Raw genomic sequence first — 26,752 nt, forward strand, 5'->3', positions numbered from 1 at the left:
AAAAAAAAAATTAAAAAAAAAAGGGAAAAACCCTCTTTTCCCCCCCCCCCAAAAAAAAAAAAAAAAAAAAAAAGCGCTATTGTCCATGTCCCAGGACATCAAAAAAATCTCTTTTAAAAGATGAGAGAATAACCTCTCAGACCAAAGAGCAAACAAACTGCCATTTCCTCCGAAACGCCCATTTTCCACCCCTAACTGCTTGTCTTTCCCCCCCAACTGCCATTCCCATCTTCACTCCTGCTGAAACGGAGAAATTAATAAAAATAGGAGCCAAAGAAAACTCAGAACGGAAATGGGTGTTACCAGACCAAAGAGAAATGCTAACCGAATCTCTCATGAGGGAGATTTTGTCTCAGCTACATCAAGAAACCCACTGGGGACCTCAGGCTGTGTGTGATGCAGTTCTTAAAGTCTGTGGATGTATAGGAATTTATACTGTAGCAAAACAGGTTACAGATAATTGTCTAATATGTAAGAAAACTAATAAGCAAACCCTAAGAAAACCATCCCTTGGAGGAAGAAACGAAGATTAAGGCCATTTCTAAGTATCCAAATTGATTATACCAAAATGCCCCCAATAGGCCACCTAAAGTATCTACTGGTGATGGTAGATCACCTTACTCAATGGGTAACTGCGATTTCTTTTTCAAGTGCAACCACCAACAATGTAGTTAAGACACTCATAGAAAATGTTATACCCAAGTTTGGATTAATAGAAAACATTGATTCAGATAATGGAACCCATTTCACTGCACATAACAATATAAAGCTAGCCCAGATATTAGAAATAAAGCGGGAATACCATACCCCCTGGCACCCACCTTCATCAGGAAGAGTAGAAAGAATGAACCAAACCCTAAAAAGCCATCTAACCAAATTAGTTTTAAAAAGTCGATTACCATGGACCTTCCTATTGCCTTATTAAAGGTCCGAACTGACCCTCAGAAAGAAGTTGGCTTATCTCCTTGTGAAATACTGTATAGCCTGCCTTACTCACACTTCACTGTTGACGTTCCTGCATTTGAAACTAAAGATCAGTTTCTCAAGAGCTGTATACTTGGTCTATCTTCCACTTTCTCTTCCCTCAAAGCTAAAGGCTTTTTAGTACAGATGCCATCCTTGGAGTTCCCAGCACATCAGCATCAGCTTGGGGATCATGTTCTCATCAGAAGCTGGAAAGAAGGAAAACTCAAACCAGCTTGGGAAGGACCCTGTCTTGTGCTTGTAACCACTGAGACTGCAGTCCAAACAACAACAAAAAAGGTAGACCCATCATACCCCAGGCAAACAAGCATCGTCATCTTCAACGTCATGCGCTATTGTTCTGAGACCAATTCCTACCAAGCTAAAGATAAAAAAAAAAGCTTAACCCTCTTATAGTGCCTTTTTTTCTTTCCCCTCTCTACTGTCAGACAGCTATCCTTTCCTCACCCAGTAACAAAACCAAAGTGGCCATCATAAAGGTAAAAGATCTGAAACAAACCCTAGTCATTGAAACAGGGGTACCGAGATGCAAATGCCTGGCTGAAATGGATTAAATATTCTGTCCGCACTCTAAACAAAAGCAATTGCTATGCATGCTCGCACAGCAGACCAAAGGCCCAGATTGTCCCCTTTCCCCTCGAATGGTCCTCCAGTCGATCAGGCATGAACTGTATGGTAGTTCTCTTCCAGTACCCCACATCCTGGGGTAATAAGCCAAGCTCTCTCTCTGCTATTCCCTCAAGTCCAGCACCCTGCGGGTCAGCCCCCACGGGCCATCCAGCTTCCATTTCCCGATGCCAATTTTACCTCATGTGTCTCACAACACGGGGAAAACTTGGCATTTCTTGGAAACCTAAAGGGATGCAGTGAGCTTAAGCCCTTCCAGGAGCTTACCAGTTAGTCTCCTCTTATTCATCTCTAAGCAAATGTATGGTGCTATTATGGTGGACTATTACTGGATACTCTGCCAAGTAACTGGAGTGGCACTTGCGCTCTGATCCAATTGGATATCCCTTTCACTCCGGCATTTCATCAACCAGAAAAGATAAAACATTGTAAAACAAGAGATGTCGCTCGTGGGTCCTTTGACTCTCATGTTTATATAGACATCATTGAAGTCCCACGAGGGGTACCAAACGAATTTAAAGCCCGAAATCAGATAGCTGCAGGGTTTGAGTCCATGTTATTCTGGTGGTCAACAATAAATAAAAATGTAGATTGGATAAATTATATCTACTATAACCAACAACGATTTGTCAGTTATACTAGGAATGCCATTAAAAGAATAGCTCAACAATTAGGGCCTATTAGCCAAATGGCCTGGGAAAATAGGATGGCACTAGGTATGATACTAGCAAGAAAAAGGTGGAGTCTGTGTCATGATAGGAACCCAGTGTTGTACCTTCATCTCTATTAGTTCGAAGACTTACTAGAACTTATTAGAAGGGGAGACTTATTAGAACAGTCCTCATTTCTTTTCCACCCTGTTTTAACAAACTTTTACTTCTAGACAATGAGGAACAGCAAAGTCATGTTAGATAAGTTTGAAGAAGAAAGTGTATAAATTCAAGAGGGGAAAATTGTTAGGAGCAAACAGTTTCTCTTCAAAGGGTCTCACCCCCCTTGTCTTTGTTCTATTATATAAGTAGTCTTTCCTGCCTTTAACACGCCCAGGCATGCCTCCATCCACCAAGCTTGTAGCCGACCCATGCCGCCTTACTTAAAGTTGTTAGGTTCAAACAATAAATTTCCTGGTTCTTTTTCCTATTCTAAGCGCTAAATCTAGTCAGTCGGGATCAGTTTAGATTGTGTGGTCCTACCCCAATTAACAGGGGGAGGACAAAGAAACAGGAACAGCGTTAGGAATAAAAACCCCTGCTTTCCTTTGTTCAGTGTGCTCTTGCGATCGTAAATGATGCAGGCAGCACCCTTCTGAAATTTGCCTTGCTGAGAAGCCTTTTGTTTGAGTGCTCATTTTCTTTGCAACTCTGAGCTCTTATTTCTAACACAAGGCATCCTCTTGCCTAATTCTTCAAGGAGCTGGGACTACAGCCTTGTCCAGACTCCAGGATCTTGAACTCCTGGTCTCAAGCAGTCCTCCTGCTGTGACCTCCCAGAGTGCTGAGATTATAGACATGAATCATCATGCCCAGCCTGTTTCTACTTTCTTGATGCAGGTGTTTATTGCCATAAACCTCCTGCTTAATATTGCTTTTGCTGTATTCCATAGATTTGGTATGTTATGTTTCCATTTTCATTTGTTTCAAGTTTTAAAGTTTTCTTCTGAATTTCTTCTTGGACCCATTGGTTGTTCAGGAGCATGTTGTCTAATTTCCATACGTTTTGAAGTTCTTGAGATTCTTTTATTGATATGTATTTTGTTCTTTTGTGGTCAGAAAAGATATTTGATATGATTTCTGTTTTTTTAATTTGTTCAGACTCATTTTATGGCCTATGATAATGGCCCATTCTGAACCATGTTTTATGTGCTGATAAAAAGAATGTGTATTCTCCAGCAGTTGGGTGGAATGTTCTATAAATGTCAGTTAGGCCTGTTAGGTCTAGTTTGTAGTTTAACTCCAGTGTTTCTTTGTGTATTTTCTGTCTGGGTTATCTGTCCATTTCTGAGAGTGAGGTGTTAAAGTCTCCTACTATTACTGTATTGCAGTCTATCCCCTTGGATGTATTAATTTTTTAATATATACTTGGGAGCTCTGATGGGTGAATAGTTATAATTGTTATATCCTCTTGCTGAATTGACTGACTCCTTTATCATCAAATAGTGACCTTCTTTGTCTTTTTTTACAGTCTTTGATTTGTAGTCCACTTTATCTGATACAGGCGTAGTCACTTCTGAGCTTTTTTGGTTTCCAGTTACATGAAATACCTTTTTCCACCCTTTACCTTCAGTGTATCTGTATCTTAATAGGTGACGTGGGTTTCTTGTGGACAGCATGTAATTGGGTCTTGTTTCGTTCTTTGCCTTTTAATTGGGGAACTGAGTTCATTTACCTTCAGTGGTATTATTGGTAAGTAAAGTCTACTGCCATTTTGTTTCTTGTTTCTGATTGCTTTGTAATTCTTCCTTTCTTGTGGTTAAGAGATTTTCTCTGGTGGTATGTTTTAATGTGTTGCTTTTATTTTTAGTGAATATGTCACAGGTTTTTGCATTGTGGTTACCATGAGGCTTACAAAAAAATAACAAATTATTTTAAAGAGTTGACAACTTATCTTAGATCACAAAAGAAGAGAAACAAAGGAAAATTTGAAAGAACTTCCACACTTTAACTTCATCCCTCCCTCTAAGAATTCATTACAGGCTTTTAATTGTCTCAATTTATCTATTTTCATATTATCCGCCACTTAACAGGTTGTTGTAACTGTTACTGTTTTTGATAGATTTATCTTTTGGGCTTTATATAGTACTAGAGTCATGAGTCGATTGCATACCGCAATTACAGTAGTAAAGTATTTTGGGTATTTTCTGTATACATAATTTCACCAGTGGGTTTTATACGTTCAGATGTTCCTGTAGTTTTATTTTTCATGGTAGTGTTTTTTTTTTCTTTCAGATTGAGTAATTCCTTTTAGCTTTTTTTTGTAATATGAGTCTTTTGGTGGTGAATTCTCTCAGCTTTTGTTTGTGTGGGAGTCTTTATCTCTCCTTCATATGTGAAGGGTAATTGTGCTGGATAATGATATTCCTGGATGGTAGTTTTGGTTTTTTTCTTTGAGCACATTAAAAACGTTGTTCTTGTCCCTTCCTGGCCTGTATGGTTTCCATTGAGAAGTCTGTTGTCATACGAAGTACAGCTTCTTCATATCTTACTTGTCTCTTTTCTGTTGCTGCTTTTAGGACCCTCTCTTTGTCCTTGACTTTTCAAATTTGATTATTACATGCCTTGGGTAATCTTATTTGGGTCAAATGTGTTTTCTGACCTTCCTGTACCAGGATATTTACACTTACGTTACATTGTGGGAAGTTTTCTATTATTTCTTTGAATAAGCTTTCTACCTCATGCTTTTGCTCAGCTTTCTTTGAACACTAGTAATTCTTACATTTGTTTTTTGAGGTAATTTTCTGTATCTTATAGGCAATCTTTGTTGCTTTTCATTCTTTTTTCTCCTATGTGTGTTTTCATAGCCTGTCTCTGAGCTTACTGCTTGTTTACTCTGCTTGATCCTCTCTGATGTCAAGAGCCTCTAATGAATCTTTCAGTTCAGCAAGTGTTTTTATCAGTTCCAAGATTTCTGTTTGATTTTTTTTCTTTTCTTTTCTTTTGTTTTATTTTATTTTATTTTATTTTATTTTATTTTATTTTATTTTTTTTGGTGTCGTGACTTGGATAAAAATTACTTCAATCTCTTTAAAATTTATCTGATAAATTTCTGAATTGCATTTCTGTGTTATCTTGGAGATCACTGAGTTTTCTTAAAAATACTATTTTGAATATTGGTCAGAGAACTCATAGATCACTATCTCATTAGTGTCAGTTCCTTGCTTTGTCCGTTTGGGGAGATCATGGGTACCTGTTCTCTATTGTTTCTTGTGGATGTTTTATTCATCCTTCTCTGTCTGGCTTGTTTTGGTTTTTATTGGATATATTTGCTTAGAGGTTCTTTACTGTTAGGTTGCTGCCTCCTTTTTAGCTCTCTAGTTGCCTTAAGCCCAGGTTCACCTAGTTCTAATCAAGAACCAGAGCACTGTTCTTCCCGAATGAGGGAGATTCCAAAGGGGATGTCCCAGTAGTGTGGGAATGCTGGCTAGGGGTTCCTGCCCAGGGGACCTGTACAGCAAACCTTCTACAGATGGTGTTGATGAACATCTAATGAACATCTACTCTGATTTGGTGTCTTGTTTGGCTGAGTTACAGAGTAGAATTTCCAGAGCTGGAAATGGTAGTCTTGCCTCCCTTCTTTGTTTCTGCCTATCTGCAGGAATATTTTTCCCTTCTGGCATTTGAGATGCATCCTGTGGGCTGAGATAAGGGACAGTCTCCTGCCAGAGAACATTAGTTGATGGGGAAACATGAGCTCTACCTCACTCTCACTTTTTCCAGTGTAGAAACAGTGAGTTGTGGGAAATTTTTTTGCTCATTAGGTGCTGGCCAGAATGAGGGGAGGGACATCATGGATGTGGAAGTCCAATTCTTTTACCATCTGCTAGAATTTTTTTTTTTTTTTTTTTAACTTTCTGTGGCCCCTGAACTGTGTCATCTTCATATTTGAGTTCTGGGATATTCCTGGCAATAACATTGGCTCTGTATATTTGTTTTTGGTTTTCTGTGAGAGGAGTTTTGGTTTTCTGTGCTGACATTTTGGAACTGGAAATCCTCTTAATTTTTGTATGTTGAATTATTCTGTATTCCAGGAATAAATCCCAATCCCACTGGGTTATGGTGTGTAATCCTTTTAATATGCTGTCAAATCTGATTTGCTAGTATTTTATTGAGGATTTTTGTATCTGTTCATGAAGGATATTGGTCTGTAGTTTTCTCTTCTAGTACTATCTTTTTGTGGCCTTGGTATTCGGGTAGTGGTGGCCTAATAAAATGAGTTTAGGAGTATTCCGTCCTCTTTAATGTTTTGGAAAAGTTTGAGAAGGATTGGCATTAATTTTTCTTTAAATGGTTGGCAGAATTCACCAGTGAAGCCTTCAGGTCCAGGTCTTTTCTTTGTTGAAAGATTTTTGATTACTTATTCAGTCTCTCTACTAATTATAGGTCTATTTAGATTTTCTCTTTCTTCATGGTTTAGTCTTGATAGGTTTTGTGTTTCTAGGAGTTTTCCGTTTCATTTAGGTTATCTAGTTTGTTGGCATTTACTTGCTCATAGGACTGTTTCTCTAGAATTGACTGATGTTCTTTCATTTCTGATTTTAGTAATTTGAGTCTTCTTTCTCTCTTAATTCCATATAGCTAAAGGTTTGTGTTTTTGTTTATCTATTTAAAGAAACAACTTTTGGTTTCATTAATTTTTCCTACTGTTTCTCTGCTCTCTATTTTGTGTATCTCTGCCCTCATCTTTATTATTTTTTCTCCCGCTAACCTTGTGTTTAGTTTGTTCTTGTTTTACTAGTTTCTTAAGTTTTAAACTAGGTTCTTGATTTGAGATCTTTCTTGTTTTGTAATGTAAGCATTTAGAACTATACATTTACTCCTTAGCACTGCTTTCACTGTATACCATAAATTTTGTTATGTTGTGTTTTTGTTTTCATTCATATGTATTTTCTAGTTTCCTTTTTGATTTCTTCTTTGATTGATTGCTTGTGTAAGCGTGTGTGGTTTAATTTCCACAAATTGGTGAATTTTCCAGTTTTCCTTCTATGACTGATTTCTGACTTCATCCAGTTGTAGTTGGAGATGATAGTTCATGTGCTGTATCAATCTTTTCAAATGGATTGACATTCTGTACGGTGTCTCACCTTAGAGACACCATAGGATCCCTTAGGCTGTATTCACTTTTCACTTAAATCTTTTTCCTCTGTTGTTCAGATTGAGTATTTAGTGTTAGTTATTGTATTTTCGGTTCTGTCATTTCCATATAGTTCTTTGTGTCTTGTATTTCTTTGCTTAGACTTTGTATTTCTTTGCTGTGAGTTTTTTTTTATTTCATTTGTTTCATGTGTATTTGTAATTGTTCATTACTTTTTTATGTGACGCCTACTTTCAACTCTGTTAGGTAAGTCTAACATCTGTGGTGTCTTGATGTTGGCATCTCTTGATTGTCTTTTTATATTCAGTTTGAGATATTCCTGGGTCTCAGTGATTTTCAGTGGAAACTTGGACATTTTTTGTATTATGAGACTCTAGATCTTATTTAAACCCTGTGTTTTGGCTCATTTTCTCTGACACTGCTCTGACAGTGAAAGGTGGGGCACTGCTTCCTTACTGCTTAGTGGAGGTAAAAGTCCGGGTTTCTCACACTGCTTCCTTCCACACCTAAGAGAGAATACTCCTCACGCCTGTTGGGACAGAGTGTTAGTTCTAGTTCCCCATGTGGTCTCCACTAACCCTGCATGGAGGAGAAGCTTTTGTTACCAGTGGGTTTGGATGAAAGTCCAAGCTTCCCACGTGTCTGCTTTTGGAATTAAGGCAGTACTAACTTCATAAAATCAGTTGAGAACTGCTGGGTGCCAGTGGGAGTTCCAGCTCCCCACAAGTTCTCCATTAATGCTAGCTAGGAGAAGTTGGAATGCCTCATTACTGCTCCTCATGTGAGAGTATGCAGAAGTAGGGTTGTGCGCCTTGTTACTGCTGGATAACGGGGAAAATCCCGACTCCTGACTATACCTCTTCTAACATTCCCTCTACCCCCGGCCAGTGGATTCTCTTTACTACTGGATGGGGACAGAAGTCCCCAGTTCCTTACTTGGCCTTCTCTGACCCAGTCCCAGTTGGGGAAGATGGTTGGGACACCTTGTTACAGCCTCATGAGAGTGGAATTCTAGGCTACCTACTGGTCTTTGCTGGTGTTTTTTTCTGTGTGACAGTTTTTTTCTGTGGTATTTAGCTGTAGTAGAGCAGTTGTCATCTAAAAGTTGTATCTTGCTAGGCTGCCCCTTTCTGGTCCTATGGCAACAAAAGCCTAAAAGAGCAGACTTTTACTGGTGTCTCTCTTTTTTTGGCACAAGGTAGGTCTGTACCCATTGGCGTTTCTGGGTTGCTCTTTTCTTCACCTGAAAGCCTGGGATAGTCTGAGGTAAAAAAGAAAACTCAGGGACTGACCACCATGTCTTCCTTAGGTTTCTACGTTCCTAGCTAGTCTGCTACCTTCTTTTCACCTTTCAGTCTTCTTCTTTTTGTTTTATATATAATGACCAAAGATTTTAGTTGTATGTAGCATGTGGCATAGGAAAGTGTCTGCTCTCTCTTTCAAGTGGAAGCCCTCATTGTCTTTAAAAGATATGTTTATCTTTTTTTTTCTAGTCGTTATGATACAAGCCATTGTCTAAGTGACCTTCCACATTCTGATCTGAGCGGGAGCTCCCAGATGCCAGTTATTGTGGGTTGTTTTTGTTTTTTGCAGTCTTAAATTTTAGTCAATTAAATGGCTGCCTGTTCTCCAGTATATAAATTAAATAACCTTTCCTAATTCGTAGTTCCATAGTAACAGAATTCATTATGGAAAGCAAATGATGTTTGTTAACAGCTAAAGTATACTTAGCATTTGTTGATCTGCTTCCTGGTACGATTTTTCTCCCCTTCTGATTATAGATTGTCTACACCTCTGTTACTTAGTAAAACTGTGAAAATCAACTTTTCTTGACTTTGGTTCTGCAGCTGTAACTTTCCTCTGCCCCCCTTTAGGGACAGTCCACCTTTGAGACTAGGACTAGTGCTAGTGGAGACAGAGTCAATGGGATTGGGCATTGAATTCCATAAACACTGAGCTGAGTAGTTGGGACTTTTATCCCATAGGCAGTGTAGGGCCAGCCACATGATCATTTTGAACAATAGTTCAAATAAAGTTTTTAATATTCACCCAGTGTTTACCATTTTTGATGGTCTTTATTTTATCTTGTAGATCACCTGATATATTTTTTTTCAGCATGAAGAACTTCTTTAACATGTCTTGAAATGCATTTCTTCTGGTGATGAATTCTCTCAGCTGTTGTTTAACTGAAAGAAGTATTTTTATTTTGTCTTTTTTTTATTTTTGAGACAGGATCTCACTCTGTTGCCCAGGATGGAGTGCAGTGGTGCCATCTCGGCTCACTGGAACCTTTGCCTCCCAGGCTTAAGTGATCCTCCTGCCTCAGCCTCCCAAGTAGCTGGGAGTACGGGCATGCCCCACCACGCCCAGCTGATTTTTGTACTTTATGTAGAGATGGGATTTCGCCATGTTGCTCAGGCCACTCTTGAACTCTTGGTCTCAAGCGATCTGCCTACCTCGGCCTCCCAGCGTACTGGGATTACAGGCATGAACCACCATGACTAGCCTGCCTTTATTTTTGAACGATATTTCTGATGAAAAAAATTCTGGGTTGACAGGTTTTTTTTCCCCAACATGTTTAAATCCTCATTCCATTTGGTCTGTTTTGATTGGTTTCATTTCTGTCATGATGTTCATGTTTTCCTTTAAGTCTTTGAGCATACTTAAGTTTTATAAGAGAGTTTTAAAGTTTCTGTCTGCTAATTCTGTCACTTTGCATTTCTAAGTGTATTCTTACGAACTGGCTTTCTTCCTGTGATGGCTCACAGTTTTCTGCTTCTTTGCATGTCTGGTAATTTTTCATTGGATCCCAGACATTGTGAATGTAATTGAGTGTTCCTAAGTACTGTTTTCTCTGGAAAATACTGTTGTTTGTTTTGGAAGCCAATTAAGTCATTTGCTATTGGGGAAAATTCACCCCCAATATTTCACATGGGTTCTTTTCTATTTCCCTAAGCATCAGCTGGTCTGAGAAATAAAGGGAAAGAGTACAAAAGAGAGCGATTTTAAAACTGGATGTCCGGGACGGACATCACAGGTCGGCAGGTTCGGTGATGCTCCCTGAGCCGTAAAACCAGCAAGTTTTTATTAGCGATTTTCAAAAGGGGAGGGAATGTACAAATAGGGTGTGGGTCACAGAGATCACATGCTTCACAAGGTAATAAAATATCACAAAGCAAGTGGAGGCAGGGCGAGATCACAGGACCACAGGACGGGGCGAATGAAGTTTCGGCATGCATTGTCATTGATAACATCTTATCAGGAGACAGGATTTGAGAGCACACAACAGTCTGACCAAAATTTATTAGGCAGGAAAATTCCTCGTCCTAATAAGCCTGGTAGCGCTACAGGAGACCAGGGTTTATTTCATCCCTTTGTCTTTGACCGAAAAAGACAGCCGCCCCCAGAGCGGCCATTTTAGAGGCCTACCCTCGGCTCATTCTCTTTCTCAGAGATGTTCCTTGCTGAGAAAAAGAATTCAGCGATATTCCTCCTATTTGCTTTTGAAAGAAGAGAACTATGGCTCTGTTCCCCCGGCTCACCGGCAGTCAGGGTTTAAGGTTAGCTCCTTTGTTCCCTGAACATTGATGTTATCCTGTTCTTTTTTCAAGGTGCCCAGATTTCATGTTGTTCAAACACACACGCTCTACAAACAATTTGTGCAGTTAACACAGTCATCACAGGGTCCTGAGGCAACATACATCCTCAGCTTACAAGGATGATGGGATTAAGAGATTAAAGTAAAGACAAGCATAGGAAATCACAAGGGTATTGATTGGGGAAGTGATAAGTGTCCATGAAATCTTCACAGTTTATGTTCAGAGATTGCAGTAAAGACAGGTGTAAGAAATTATAAAAGTATTAATATGGGGAACTAATAAATGTCCATGAAATCTTCACAATTCATGTTCTTCTGCCATGGCTTCAGCCGGTCCCTCCGTTCGGGGTCCCTGACTTCCTGCAACAATTTGCAGATAAGGTTGATTGGTTCAAGACTTTAAAGCTTTTTAGAAGTTGGATCTCAAGTAGCCTTTTCTTTAAGGCCAGCTCAGCCTTAATACTAAGGCTTGACTGTCTAGGAGTGTCCACTGATTGCTCCAAGTGTTTATTGAGGCCCCTCTGCTCTGTATAAGTTTGAACACCCCTCAGCTTACTGTGAGCTCTGAAGCTTGTTCATAAGTCCCTTACAGTTTTTATTTGCCTGGCCTTGTTGAATTGTATGTCTTTCATGTGTTGATTAATATTCAGACTGAAGTCTCAAGGGGACTCCCTGTTTGAATTCTGGAGCTCTTTTTCTGCTTAGCCTTCTTACCGGTATTCTGCCTTGCGCATTCCAATGCTTCAGTCTCCTTGAACACTGGTCTTGGTTTTTGTCAACCCCATAAGATGGCTGTGTTTGCTTGAGTTTCTCCATCATGTGCCAAGTTCCAGAAAAATGGCCTCCAGTCAGGAAGCCAGGAAGCTAGTAGAGCTCACTTTGTTTTCCTTTTCTCAGGTATCATAGTCCTGTACTGCTTGTTGTCCAGTGCTGAAAACTGTTGTGGCATGTATTTTTTTCTAGTTTTCTAGTTGTTTTTTAAGGCAAAAGGTCAAGTTCTGTACCAGTTAACTTCTTCGTGCCTGACGTAGAAGTTTTTCGTATTTTGTTTATTTAGATCCTGTTTAATTTCACAATAGATTTAAGATGGTTACTCTGGAATAGAAACTACTACTTGAGTAGTTTCCTTAAAAAATGTAACTTTTGACTTGACTTTTTGGGACGAAGGAGATGTATGTTCATCGTAGAGTTTAGAAATACGCAAAAATGAACCTAAGTCTCTTGTAAACTCAGACTCCGTATCTTATCTCTATGACACTTGGCTGTGTTCTAGTCATTTTTCTGTGATCATATATAGCCCCTTTTATACATAATTATGGGCATAAACAGACATACAACCCTTTTCTTTGTTCCCCAGTTTGTAATTTGTTTTTGTTTGTTTTGCTAAAAGGCAAAATTTTAGTCCAAGGTTAGTTGTTCATGTTGTTACATGTTCTTTAAAACTGTGCTTGTCTATCTGTATTATAATGGCAGTTTAAGATTTCACCACAGGAATATATCATTTATTCAGAGAATGTGAGATTGATTAGACATTTTTATTCTTTCCAAAAGTAAGATCTCCAGTCAGTTAAAACTCTGCTCCCAAATTCATCCATTATACTTTTTGGGAATGTTTTGTTCTTGTTTTATCCATTTCCTCCTCCCTGAGAAAAGCATTCTGTGTTAAAATTTTACACTCAATTTGGTTTGAGAACTGTGCTTTGCTTTTCTTAATTGGATCATCAGGGGCTGTAAGCCTCTCTGTGTATTAGAACCAGATAGGGAGCTCATTAAAAATAAAGATTGTTAGGCTTAAATTAGACTAAATATCTGGGAATCTTCTTTGGATATCTCACCATTTGGGAACCACTATTCAAAACCTTATCTCTTGTATTCTGGGTTTCCTTGAAGAACTGTGTGTTGATTGGCTTAGTAGGACATAAGATGAGACTCACTGGCGCTCAACCACAGCCTCTGTGTGTTCTTCTGTTTACTTTTTGGGGGACTTCCACCTAAAATACTGTGTCAAAGAAGATTTATGCTAAAAGCAAATGTGTTTACCATGGATATTGTTTATCAGAGCTCTGCTTCCAATGTATAATGGATGGATTTCTTTCATTTCCTTGAACATAAAGAAGCCTGAAGCAAACTGTGTAAGATAGGAGTCATGGCTTGTTGAAGCTTACGTAAAACCTTTAAGGCTGGGCGCGGTGGCTCACACCTGTAATCCCAGCACTTTGGGAGGCTGAGGTGGGCAGATCACTTCAGGTCAGGAGTTCAAGACCAGCCTGGCCAATATGGTGAAACCCCAGCTCTACTAAAAATACAAAAATTAGCCAGGCATAGTGGCTCACACTTGTAATCCCAGCACTTTGGAAGGCCAGGGTGGGTAGATCACCTGAGGTTGGGGGTTTGAGACCAGCCTGGCCAACATGGTGAAACCCCATCTCTACTAAAAATACAAAAAAGCTGGGCGTCGTGGTGGGTGCCTATAATCCCAGCTACACAGGAGGCCGAGGCAGGAGAATCGCTTGAACCCGCGGGGCGGAGGTTGCAGTGAGCTGAGATCCCACCACTGCACACCAGCCTGGGCGGTGGAGCTAGACTGTGTCTCAAAAAAAGAATTTTAAGTTTTTAAGAAACCTTTCAATAGAAGTAGTTGAAAAGTGATAGTTGTTACTTTTACTTGGTAGTAGTTCTTCTAACCCATGAATATGGACCATCTATTTAAATCACCTTTAATTTCTATAAATAATGCGTTACAACTTTCAGTGTATGAGTATTATACTTTTATTACCTTTATTGCTAATTATGCTTTTAAATGTTTTTGTGCATGGAATTATTTTCTTAATTTTGTTTTCAGATTATTCATTGTATGTAATCATAATATTTTTATTTTACTCTTGTATCCTGCAGTTTTAAGTTTTCTGTCAATTCCTTAGGATTTTCTACATATTTTTTACTTCTTCCTTCCCAGTCGGTATGCTTTTTATTTTTCTTGCCTGGTTACACTGGTTAGAATGTCCAGTACAGTTTTGAATAGGAATAATGAGAGTGTAAATCCTTTCCTTGTTTCTGGTCTTAAGGAGAAAGCGTTATCTTTCACCATTAATTATGGTGTTAAATGTAGGTTTTTTGTAGGTGCCCCTTATCATGAATAGTTGTTGGATTTTGTCATGTGCTTTTGCTACATCTATGGAGATACTTAGTAGTTCTCAAATTGATGATTCATTTGGCACAGAGAAGCTTTTCATGGTGGGTTTTTTTTTTTGTTCCTCCAGATAGATGGTAATTTTAGGATCAGCTGTGCATCGCATATCGTGTAGCCTTAAATAAGAACCATGGCAGATAATTTAATATCATTTGTTGAACAAATATTCATGAAGTGCCTGCAGGATGCATTTCTAACAAGTTCGTTTACTTCTGATGAATGCTAAAGATTTGGATCTAGTAGGTTAAAGGTCAGAGTTTCAGACCCGTAACAAAGTTTTGTTTCCTCCATGAATTTATTTCTTTAATGGTTTTAAATATTTAAGCATAGAGCTGTAAACCTAATACTGAGCCCAGTTCTAGCTTTTTCTAAAATAATAGTTTGCTTTTTGTTACCATGAGCAGTATCATTAGCATGACTCTTCTTGCACTTTTTTTTTTTTTAAGAGACAAGGTCTCTGTCATCCATGCTGGAGTACAGTGGTGTAATCATAGCTCACTGCAGCCAGAACTCCTGTGCTCAGCTGTCTTCCTACCTCAGCCTCCCAAAGTGCTGGGATTACAGGTGTGAGCCACCATGCTTAGTCTTCTTTCACATTTTTGTCACCCATTACTATGACAAAACAGTGCTACTCAGAGTAGACTGGCAATCCAGATAGCTTTGTTTTTTGTGCTCAAATTTATGTGGTTGAGATTATACCAGGTTTCCTTTTACAACAGATTTATAAATAATTCACAAAACAAATTATTTACATTAATTTGTTGGTGCTCCTCTGATTCTTATGCTCTCCATTGTGACCATGTACATTATGGTTTCATGGTATGGTTTGTATCATACATGTTTGCCCCATTATTGAAATTGTATGTGGTCACAGTTTAATTTGTTCATTTCTTAAGTTGGCTGTCTTCAGCTGTGAAGCAGCTGAAATTCTATGGTTAATTGAAATCAGTCAAGGCAGTGCAGTTTAATCAAGAGTGAATGTTGATTGCATTTGATTTGACATTAATTTTAATTTTCATTCAACATTTTATTTGGCAGAGTAGCATTTTAGTGGTTTTTGGTTTTTTTTGGTTTTGTTTTGTTTTGTTTTGACAGGGTCTGGTTCTCTTCTCCAGGCTGGAATACAGTGGTGCAATCTTGCCTCCTTCACCTCCCGGACTCAAGCCAACTTCCACCTCAGCCTCCCGAGTAGCTGGGACTACAGGCACCTGCCACCATGCCTGGCTAAATTTTGTATTTTTTGTAGAGACAGGGTTTCGCTCTGTTGCCCAAGCTGGGTCTTGAACTCCTGAGCTTAAGTGATCCGCCCACTCGGCTTCCCAAAGTGTTGGGATTACAGGTGTAAGTCCACACCCGGCTGTATGTTAGTATTCTTACTCACAGCAAAATGTAATCAGTTTTATGGTATTTTTGCTAAATCAACTTCGTTAGCTGACTTATAACAGAAATGTCCACATTATTATGGGCTGTTCTTTGCCAGACAAATCGATGGCATTTCTTAGCAGATGTTACTATCGTTTTATTCTTGTTTTCTGGCAAGTGTGAAAATTAAATTCAGATATTCTTTAAGATGTATACTTCTGGTCTTGAGATGTAACATCACTTTGTGATCTTACCTAAGTCCTCTGCTCTGTGGGAATTACAACTGTTTATATAAAGATGCTATTACCCACTTTGGTATGAAACTCAAATATTTATCAATAGATTTACCACGATGTTTTGAAAGTCAGTGGGATTTGGGACAGGGACATGTCAAAATCATCTAGGAATTAAAAAAAAAAAAAAAAAGCACAACACTGCTCATTTAAGGACCGCTGGTCTAAAAGTTTAGCTTCTTATGGACTTAAAAAATTTGTTATCTTACCCTTGTTTTATGATAATAACTTAATAACTCAACGTTTGTTTGATAATGAGTTAATATATAATCGAAAAATTTCATGACTAAATAGTTTGATGTTTTTCCTATACCATTTGATCTCTAGTTAATGTGACAGGTGACGGAGTTTTGTTGGCTGTTGCTCTTGCGTTTTAACCTCTTTATAAGATTTCAGTTTACAGTGAAATCTTAAACATGGAACAGTGATACGTAATATAGGTAGTATTTATTACCATATATTTACTTATAAATTCATATGTACAACATTTGTTTATTATATAAATCTAAACAGGTAGTTTTGAGTAATGCAAATGTTTTGATATTATTAATCTTAGCATCTTTTTTTCCTCTAATTTTGTTATACAGTATTGAGAACCCAGTTTAAACAGATTAGTAATTGATAACTGTTAAAGCTCACCTTATAGCCTTAAATTGTCATTCTGGCAGGTAGAAGGAATAGTAAGGACTTTGGACTTGACTCACCAAACGTCTTACCTTGACTTGCATTTATTCATGGTTGAAAATGAGCTGTGTAGTCAGACATGGTTCCCATTTCCACCAGCTGTGACATCATGGATAAATTATGTGACTCCTCCAAGCCCTGAGTTTCTCTCATTTATCAAATGGACGTTATAATACTTGTTACCTCGAAGAGGTAAATCAGATTTGGATTAAATCAGGTAATGACATGTGTTAAAGTATATCCAAATAATCATATTTGAATTAAGTAAGGCGATCCGCTTGTTAAGGTATGATGTTCTCAGGCAGATGTAGACGGAACGAGTCACAGGTTGTATTCCACTCACTTGTTAGTGAGAGAAATAGTAAGATGTTAAATCTGCCCAGAGTGCGATTGCGTATCTACGTATTTACAGGCAATGTTAATGGAAGATTGCTGAGTTAGATAATAAACTGATTAATATCCAACGAGGTCAGGAATTTAATCTTTGTGGTTATCTGGGCAAAAATTATTTGCTTCTCTATTGGATAAAAAGCTGCAAGTTAACAGATATAACTTCACTGTCTAGGACTTTTTTTAAGAGACAGGCTCTCACTGTCACCCGGGCTGGAGTACAGTGGCTCGATCATAGCTCAAGCAGTGGCTCAAGGGCTCACATGATCTTTCCACCTCAGCCTCCCAAGTATTTATTTCTGTGTTTTTTAGAGATGGACTCTTGCTCTGTTGACTAGGCTGGTCTCGAACTTCTGGCCTCAAGCAGTCCTCCCACTTTGACCTCCCAAAGTGCTGGGACGGGACTTTTAGTAAATAGTGTATTACAGTGTACATTCCCCTAAATTAGAATTTCTCAACTTAGGCATCCTTGATTTTGGGGCTAGATTGTTCTTTGTTGTGGAAAGCTGTCCAGTGTGTTATAAAATGTTTAGTAGCATCCCTGACTTCTACCCACCAGATGCCCATAGACTCTGTTCCTCGATTGGGCAGCAGACATTGCCAAGTGTCCCTGGGCGCACACAATTGTTCCATGTTGAAAACCATTGCCCTGGATAAGCTTGAACAACCTTTGTCTCTATACAACACTGAATGTACTACCAATTTTTTTGCCTCTTTTTCCAAGCTTTTGATCATTTTTCTGATACATGAAAGCACTCTGCACAATGCCTAGTAGTAGATAATTATTAAGTGACAATTGCTGCTGTTTTAATTATTTATTGTTATAACTTATATATTGTTTCTTAGGTAGTTTGATAGGTATTATTTGGCTGACTATATCTGGGATGTTGATTTGTTAGATAATGTCATTAAAAAGCAAAACAGCCTAAGATACTTTAGTGCAAATCTGTCAGATCCACTCAGAGTTTCAAAATAGTCAAAATTAGTCATTTTTCCTGATAAGTCCCAAAATCAAATTCATGTTTTTTATACTCTCTTCTGCATTCATGTTTTTTATACTCTCTTCTGCAGTTTTAGGTATGGTAAATTTTGACCCAAAATGTATACATTGAATTCATTCATTCAGTTTACTGAAAAATCAGACAAGAAACACTGGTTAATTCCTAATAATCGTTAAAATGATCATAGCACAATATTATTGTAGTGGAATATATTACATGTTTATTGTGTAGCCACCTGAATAAGGCACACTGTCTTAAGAGCAGAGGCTAAGTAGACATGCTTGAACTTTGCCTGACTTTTTGTTGTGTTGGACATGTGCCAAATAATGTGCTTGCTTATATAGTTTTAGGTGAGCAGACATGTCTGCGCAGAACTGAATTTTGTTAAGACTAGGCGTGTACAACCTACATCATCAATGAGACAGATCCCCCACGTGCACCAAAATTGGAGAGGTTGTATTTTGAGATTTACACAAAATGAGTTTACTTGGTAGTATGGGTAAATCAGTTGTTATAGATAAACACCAGTATTAAAACTTGTTACACATTTGTGCTTCCAGGTTTTTAAAATTGAAATTTGTAAATTTGAAAATGAAAGTTTTAAAATGAAAGAACGTTGGTGACGCCCCTGAGGCACTGCAGTGAAAAAGGCTGAGAACCACAGCTTAACAACTAACTATGGCTCTGACCTAGTAAATGTATTTTTAAATATAAATGCTTCTTAGGAGCACAGTTCACTTTTTCTTGTCCTTGTTACAGTTGACATTTGACTTTTCATTTCAGTTTCACAAGTCATGTGATTTGCAGTTTATTTACCTGTCAGGGTAATTAGATTGGAGAACCAGCTATTTCCTTTACTGTTTTAGAAATGTAACCTAGTTTTCTACTCTCTCTCCCCTTATACAGTTACATAAGTAGGAATGGAACAGAAGAGCGAATTGTGTAGGAAATTGGAATTAAAAGTGTTCTTGAGCAGGTTTGGAATTAGAGTAATAGTTGGTGATAAGGGAATTTTTGTCTTTTGGCACACACTTTCTGGTGTATAGCAAAATATAGTATACCTTTCCACAAAACAGCTTTTGCTTACTAAGCATATAGAGACTTGAATTGATAATTTTAGTTTTGTAAAATGGTTCTGTGTGTGTGTGTGTGTGTGTGTGTGTGTGTGTGTGTGTGTGATGGGGTCTCACTCTGTCGCCCAGGCTGGAGTGCAGTGGTGCAATCTCGGCTCACTGCAACCTCCATCTCCCGGGTTCAAGCTATTCTCCTGCCTCAGTCTCCCAAGTAGCTGGGACTACAGGCGCGCACTACCACGCCTGGCTAATTTTCTTGTGTTTTTACTAGAGATAGGGCTTCACCACATTGGCCAGGCTCGTCTGGAACTCCTGATCTCAGGTGATCCACCCGCCTCCTCCTACCAAAGTGCTGGATTACAGGCAGTTTTGTAAAATTTGACGGTCTTCATTAGCAATTACATTTCTTAACTGCAATATAAATATAGTACTTAGAACAACCCAAATAATAGTGGAGGAAAGAAAAGATAATTACATAGATGAAGCAGTAAATATTCCTTTGAGTGTTATTTAGCATTTTGCTGGCATTTGTTAATTCAACTTTTGAGTTTCAATAAATATTGTCCATTTAAATTATAGCGAAGGTACTGCATAAGATACAACATTTGCAAGATTTTAAATATACTATAAGAATGACCTTTTGACAGTATTTTATTTGTTGTTTTGGATGTAATTAGGTAATGATAACTTTTCTGCCAATGGGTTGATATAAAAAGCCAAAGCACAGAAAATAATATTTGAAAGTGTGGATGAATCAGTGATATGTCAGTGAATTAAATTGCTTGACTTTCCGCTTTTAAACTTTTCATATGGTATAGATATACATCAAAATCAGTTCAGTAATGTTTTTCCAGATTTTAAGTTATTTTGATGTATTAGAAAATATTGAACTTTTTTTACTTCCAAGTTTCTTTTGTAATTATTCTACTTAACTTTGCCAGGTGATTGATTTTTGTTGTTGTTACTTGAATTGTTCGTAGAGAGGAATCAAACTACAAAATATGACAATTGATTGAGGTGCTGTTTTTACCATTAAAACTGTATTTTAAATCAGACTAGAATGTTTAGTGGTGTAGTAAGAAGGCATCACATGTGACAAGCTCTGGGCTCCTCTCTTCCTGAACCATGGAATGAATCCCTTGCTGCAACGTCTTGCCCCTCCCCCAAAGCAGCCGCATGTATTTGAGCATAGTGGCTCTGCTCGAATTGTCTTATCCTCATGGAGGAGATGGCAGAGCTTGTACCGCAGCAGGTGCAGCTTCTGTGGTGAATCTGATGCTGGATTAAATTAGCAAGGCCCTGACAAAGTGGTGCTAGATGAGCACTTTCATTCTGGGAATTTGACTATAATTTTATTGAAGCAGTTTTATTATGCAGGAAAAAGAAACAGCATCTTAATTCCAATCATAGTATGCCGACCTGATCTCTGCTGTGGGGGTGGAAACAGTGAAGAATGCAACATTTTAATACAATTTTTTTTAAAAAGAGTGCTTTGGATCTAGATTAAATGTTTAAGATAGTCAGCAAACAGCATGCACCAAGGCATTTTTCTGGAATTTCAGTCTTGGATCGATTTAAGTGGTCAGGGTCTGAAAAAATGTCTCCTAGCATCAAAAACTTGGATTGCTTTTCTCCGATGTTATGCCACTGTAAAGTAGCATGCTCCAGCAGCACAATATCCTTAATGTTTGGATGTAAGGTGGGTTTGAATAATACTTCCTTAAAAAGCTTGGGTTTAAAATCCAATAGTATTTCAGCAAAGAAATATAATTTAGATGGTTTGATTGACTTTAATTCATGTAATAGATTTCCTGTCCTTTGTGTGTCATGAGTAAAGAATTGGTCTGTGCACAGTTAAGGTATAGTAGAAACGGATCTGATTTTTATGAAAGCTGCATGTAAAATGTCATTCTCCATGAATGAGGATTAATTATTGACTTGGTTTTTCTGTGTTGCTACTGTGGAGAATTAAGTATGCAGGAAACACCATTGATATGCAGGACTGGAGATGGTTTCTGACATCACTTTGATGGAAGAAATTGCTTGTGGCAGGTTTAATATTTAAACTAATGCCATAGACTTTGGTTTTGAAACTAAATTGTGTTGCTGTTTCGATTGTATAGAGGAAAGAAAGCTTTTAAACAAAACAAACACCAAAAGAACCATGACTTTACCACTCATTTCCTATAAATGAGACTGGTTAATTTAGTCATGTGTTCTATGTAAATAAAATGAATGTAAAGTTTGCCTTAAAGATAAATTTATGGTTGTTCTTTTATAAAATCTTAAATGGAACAAAGAATGGGTGCATTTTTACCTGATTTCTGCAATCAAAAACAACATATGCTGAGGTGGGCGGATCACGAGGTCAGGCGATCAAGACCATCCTGGCTAACATGGTGACACCCCGTCTCTACTAAAAAACACAAAAAAATTAGCTGGGTGAGGTGGCGGCGCCTGTAGTTGCAGCTACTCGGGAGGCTGAGGCAGGAGAATGGCGTGAACCCGGGAGGCGGAGCTTGCAGTGAGCCAAGATCGTACCACTGTGCTCCAGCCTGGCGACAGAGCCAGACTCCGTCTCAACAACAACGAAAAACAGCATATGGTTTAAAGCTATTTGTAGGAAGAGAGCCCTCTAATGTAGGATTTGGGGGAATAATTACTTATTTTGAAGTATTGTTTTGGATGAAGCTTTTTTTTCTTTTTTAGTTTTTGTAGGACTGAAACTTCTCAGTTGCTGATGTGAAGAGGTCTCAGATTGCTAGCTGATTAAATTAGGCTGAAAAGTTTTTACCCCTTTATTAAAGAATATATTGCTTTTCTGGTCACTCAAGCATTTTTCCCTCTTCACTTTAAATTCTTTGTTGTGTCAGAGAATTCTTATTTTCCTACTGAGATTTCAGAAATTTTCTGAAATAGAAAATGGAAATGATTGCACAAGAAAAAGTATGCTGCCGATAGAAACAGATTTTTAACAAATTTAACATCATATTGGTTGTTAAACTATGAGCCAGTGTAAAATTCATATGCATTGTTTAAATAGCTAAGGGTACATTTTTTTCCCCTGAGTGTTAATTAAGCCTACTTTTTCATGTGGCATGTACAACAGAGTGTTTTAGGAAAAGGAATTTAAAATTTTTAAGGAATATTTTTGTAAAACTAATCACTGTAAAAAAAATGTTCCTTGTTATATGTAGGTAAATTAAACATCTTATTAGGTATATAAAATGTTTGAAAATGCTACTCTTATTACAAAAGGTTTTCAGAAGTAACATGCCCTTGCTCATGACTAGTCTGATAGTCTCGGTGAACTCCTCCCCTATCCTCCACTCCTTTAAACTACTTCAGAGGCTGTTAAATTCATTGCACACCACCACTTGAGGTTCTTGGTTGCCCTCTGGTGGGAAAACGAAGAAAATATTTTATTAGAAATGTCATATACTTGGTAATTAAAGATAGTTAAAAGGTCATCTAAGTTATGCTTACAATTTAGGAAATCATTAGATACTTTAATTTGGGAAATAAGAAGTGGGTTATTTTGGGGCTTAACCATTTGTGGATAGAATTTTTAAAAATTGTTTTCCAAAATGTTTGAATTTTATGGCAGGCAGTATTGACAAGAGACATGTAGAAATATAGTTTCTAAGACTACAGCATCCTAGTTGGATTTTTCATTAGTGTATTTTAATAGATACAAAATCTACTAAAGCTTTGTGGTGAAACTGACAGTAAATTAATTAAAATTTTTAATATGTGATTAAAGAAGAATACCCATTTGGGGAAATTGTACCAGAATTATCCCACAACTTTTAGTTAAAACGTTTCAGAAATAGCTTGAGACAATAAGGGTAAACAAATCTTTCTTATAAGCTAATAGCAAAAAGTTTATTTTCTAATAGTACTTCTAATGTCAATTAATAACTGTTTACTTCCTTAATTTGTAGGCAAACAGCAAGTAATCTTACTATATAATTTCCAAATCACATTTAAAACTAAGCTGAATATATTCATTTGTGGCTATGAGCTTTTGAAAAGGAATAAAAGCACCACCTTGTTTGTTGGAAGTTAAATATCTTTTTAAAAAGTCAGGTTTCTATGTGACTAGAGTTTACCTCTTAACCATTCTATTCTTTATGAGATATTTATCCAAGAAGGTTACAGTAATAGATTATCATGAAGAAGCAATATGTTTACTATAGAATCTTGGAAGTCTCCACGTGTGTCAGAGTGAGAGTGTGCACGCTTGTGTGTAATTGGAGCGTTATCACCAAAACATGAGTTAATTTCTAGCGTCAGTCTTTGTGGAAAGAAGCCTGTTTAATCTCTCATGTCTCGCGTTAGAACTCAAAGAAAGGACCTTGGGGAATGTAAGGAGAATGCAGAGGACATTCAGGTTCTTAATGTAGAGACTATGAAGCTGTTTAGGAGGCAGTTCTTTGGGGGTGGATGTGAACAGAAATTAGCAAACTCATAGTGCCTCTGAAGGTATGCCAGCTCTTTAATGTAGAATTAGCTATTTCAAAATAGTAGGCATAGTAAGACCGGAGCCTAGGGTCCCTAGGAGGAAATGAGGTGTGTGACGATCGGAAACTTATATTTTGTGAAGCTAGTTAAAGTTGTTTGTTTTCTTGTAGTATCAAACGCTTGAAAGTTCTTGCCTTTACTAACTGCCCTCAGAGAAGCCATCCAAATGCTTTTTGTAATAAAGCATTAAAGTATGTTTGGTGACAGCAGTAATTGAAGTGAGAGAATCCCAGAACGAAGGCAAAACACCCAGTATAAAGTCAGGAGGGTTTTTTTTGGAGTCTTCTCTCTGCAGGGAAATAGTGTAAGGCGTTAAAACCTTGGCAATTCTATTTTATTAGAAAAGGTGCTGTTCCCACTTAGCTGTGATTCTTGACCAGGGATACAAGTAGCTTCAGGGACTTGTTCGTGACTCCTTGCTGTGTTGCTTCATATTCTTAATGATTTGTTTTTTGCTGTTAAACGAGAATTGGGTGGAAAACGAGCAGACGTATCTTACAATTACATCATTTGCCCCACAGTATGACCCATTTGCTTCACTTAGTTCACTCATGCTTAACATTGTGTTTGCAAATAGTAAATACTCAACTAACAGTGACTTTAAACAAATGGGCCCTTATTTTTTCCTCATTATAGTCAGCTTGGAAATATGCAGCTGCTACAGCTGCGGACATCTTTTTCTCTTGGCCTTTGCTTCATTGAAAGATGTCTGTTGCAGCTCTAGTTATAAAGACAGGAAGAAGAGGTGGAAAGGGGAAAGGAGTGTGGTTTATAAAGCTAGTAGATGTCTGCATATATTTCATTGATTAAAACTGTCACACGGACTCTCCTAGTAGTAAGGGAGAGTTGGAAACCTAACTACAGTCAGCTCTTCGTATCCATGGCTTCTGCATCTGTGGATTCAACCAACTGTGAATCAGAATTCGGGGGAAAAAATTGTGTTTGTACTGAACATATACAGACATTTTTTCTTGTCATTTTTCCCTGAGGAATACATTATAACAGTGATTTACATAGCATTAACATTGTACTAGGCAATGTAAGTACTCTAGAGATGACTTAAAGTATATGGGAGGATGTACATAGGTTATGTGTAAATACTGCACACACCACTTTATATCAGGGGACTTGAGCATCTTCAGATTTTGGTCTCTTTGGGAGGTCCTGGAACCTGTCCCCTATAGATACCAAAGGATGACTGTGCAGTATTTAGCTTTTATAGCCTCTATATTAGACAAAAGCAGGGAAAACAGATTGTAGTGTTGTGTTGGGCCAAGCAATCTCCAGTGTCTGACCTAATGCATACACACAGTATTTTTACTGAAGTCTGATTAATTTTAGAGCTTGTCAATTAATGTGTCTGTTTAGCTGAAATAAAGCAGAAAAGTCCAATTGTGGCTCTGTCTTCACACATCTAGTTGGTAAAATGTCTACATAAAGGTTGAAATGTAGCTTTATTGAGTATTTGCTTCCTGTTATTTATTATTTATTTATTTATTTTGAGATGGAGTCTCACTCTGTCACCCAGGCTGGAGTGCAGTGGCGCGGCCTCGCCTCAGCTCGGCTCACTGCAACCTCCACCTCCCAGGTTCAAGCGATTCTCCCACGTCAGCCTCCCGAAGCTGGGATTACAGGCGCTCGCCACCACACCCGGCTCATTTTTTGTATTTTTAGTAGAGATGGGGTTTTATCACATTGGCCAGGCTGTTCTCAAACTCCTGACCTTGGGTGATCCGCCCGCCTTGGTCTCCCAGAGTGCTGGGATTACAGGCATGAGCCACCACGCCTGGACCCTGTTCATGTTTCTTAATCCTTCTCACTTCTTTGTTCAGAAGCAAAAGTAAACATTGCAAAAAAGCTGCCATTACACTGAAGTATAAGGAGTATGTCCCCTTACCTTTAGGTATGTGGTATGTAAGGTTTCCTTGAAACAGTTCACTGAGCGCTAATAGGTAACTTCAGATATCCTTATTTAAGAATCCTGTTTTCAAAATAGCTTTCAAATTGAAAAATACTGTGTAATAAATAGTGACCAATAGCAGTTTGCTTGTTAGAATTGGATTAGAATAATTGTTAACAGTAATTAAGGTTAAATGCCTTTCGATGTTAAAAGCACAGTCCTCCTCTAGTATCTTCCTTCTTCTAAGATGAAATGTACTTTCTCATGTCTGTGCTACCAGACCTTTACATTGAGCCAATATCTTTAGGGTACTCTTCTACTTTATAGTCCCTTGTTACTGACTTCATGGTTTCTCCAAAGGAAAAACAGTATTCTTCAGTGACTGTGGGACTCTAGCTAGTTCCTCAGTCTTTCAGGATGGTGTATTAAACTCCTTTCTTTCTCTGCTGGATAGGGGGATACAGAGAAAAAAGCCCAAAAACTCCTTTCTTAAAGTGAATGAATTAAATAATTTTTTCATGTATTGGTAAATTGTTTCTATTAGCATTTGCTGATAGCAGTGGCCCCATATGTCTGCAGCTAGAAATAGTTGATTATTGTTCTCCTATATCCATTTAGAACTATACTGTGATATATATTATTAGACTTTTCTTTGGAAATCTAGTACATTACATTTTGGAGTGTAATTTTTCTTATCTTCCTTTAAGAATGTACTTATTTTGAAATTTTCTTTTCACACTTTGTATACTTATAAAATTTTCTTTTATAAACGAAAGTCATAGTACATTTTAAAAGAACATTTTATTTTAAAACAAATACCACTTGGTTTAAATATATAACATTGAAGCAGTGAAATAATTTCAGGAAGTTAAAATAGGTTATGTGTCTTTCTAATTTTTACAAAGAAGATTATTAATTTATTCATTGATTCACTCAGTAATTAAGCATCTATGCACTGGGTATATAGCAGTAAACAAAGGAAATTTGCTCTTACGGAATTTATGTACTAATATGTTACCAGTGTGACTTTTCTGTTACTAATTTAGAAATTCTGTCAGTGGAGATGCTGGAATAAAACTTTAGAGTATTAAATTCTACAGTGTACATAGTAATGTTTTTTTAAAGCTCTGTATTAGTTGGCTAGGGCTGCCATAACAAAAACTGCAGATTAGTTGGTTGACTTAAACAAGTTTAAGTTCTCAGTGTTCTGGAGGCTGAAAGTCCAAGCTCAAAGCGCTGGTGAGATTTCCCGAGGCCTTTCCTCTGTGCATGGTGAGATTTCCCCTGAGGCCTTTGCCCTTAGCTTGCAGATGGCCAC

At 37.7% G+C, this 26,752-nt stretch overlaps 1 protein-coding gene across 12 annotated transcripts in view; it reads left to right on the forward strand.

Moving 5' to 3' along the window:
• The window catches only part of DLG1 (discs large MAGUK scaffold protein 1), a 270,543-nt gene that overhangs the window by 55,096 nt on the left and 188,695 nt on the right, over positions 1–26,752 (forward strand). The gene's annotated exons all lie outside the window — the stretch shown is intronic.

The sequence above is a fragment of the Rhinopithecus bieti genome, unplaced genomic scaffold (assembly GCF_001698545.2).
Source record: "Rhinopithecus bieti isolate Rb0 unplaced genomic scaffold, ASM169854v2 scaffold_5626, whole genome shotgun sequence".
Classification (NCBI taxonomy): domain Eukaryota; kingdom Metazoa; phylum Chordata; class Mammalia; order Primates; family Cercopithecidae; genus Rhinopithecus; species Rhinopithecus bieti.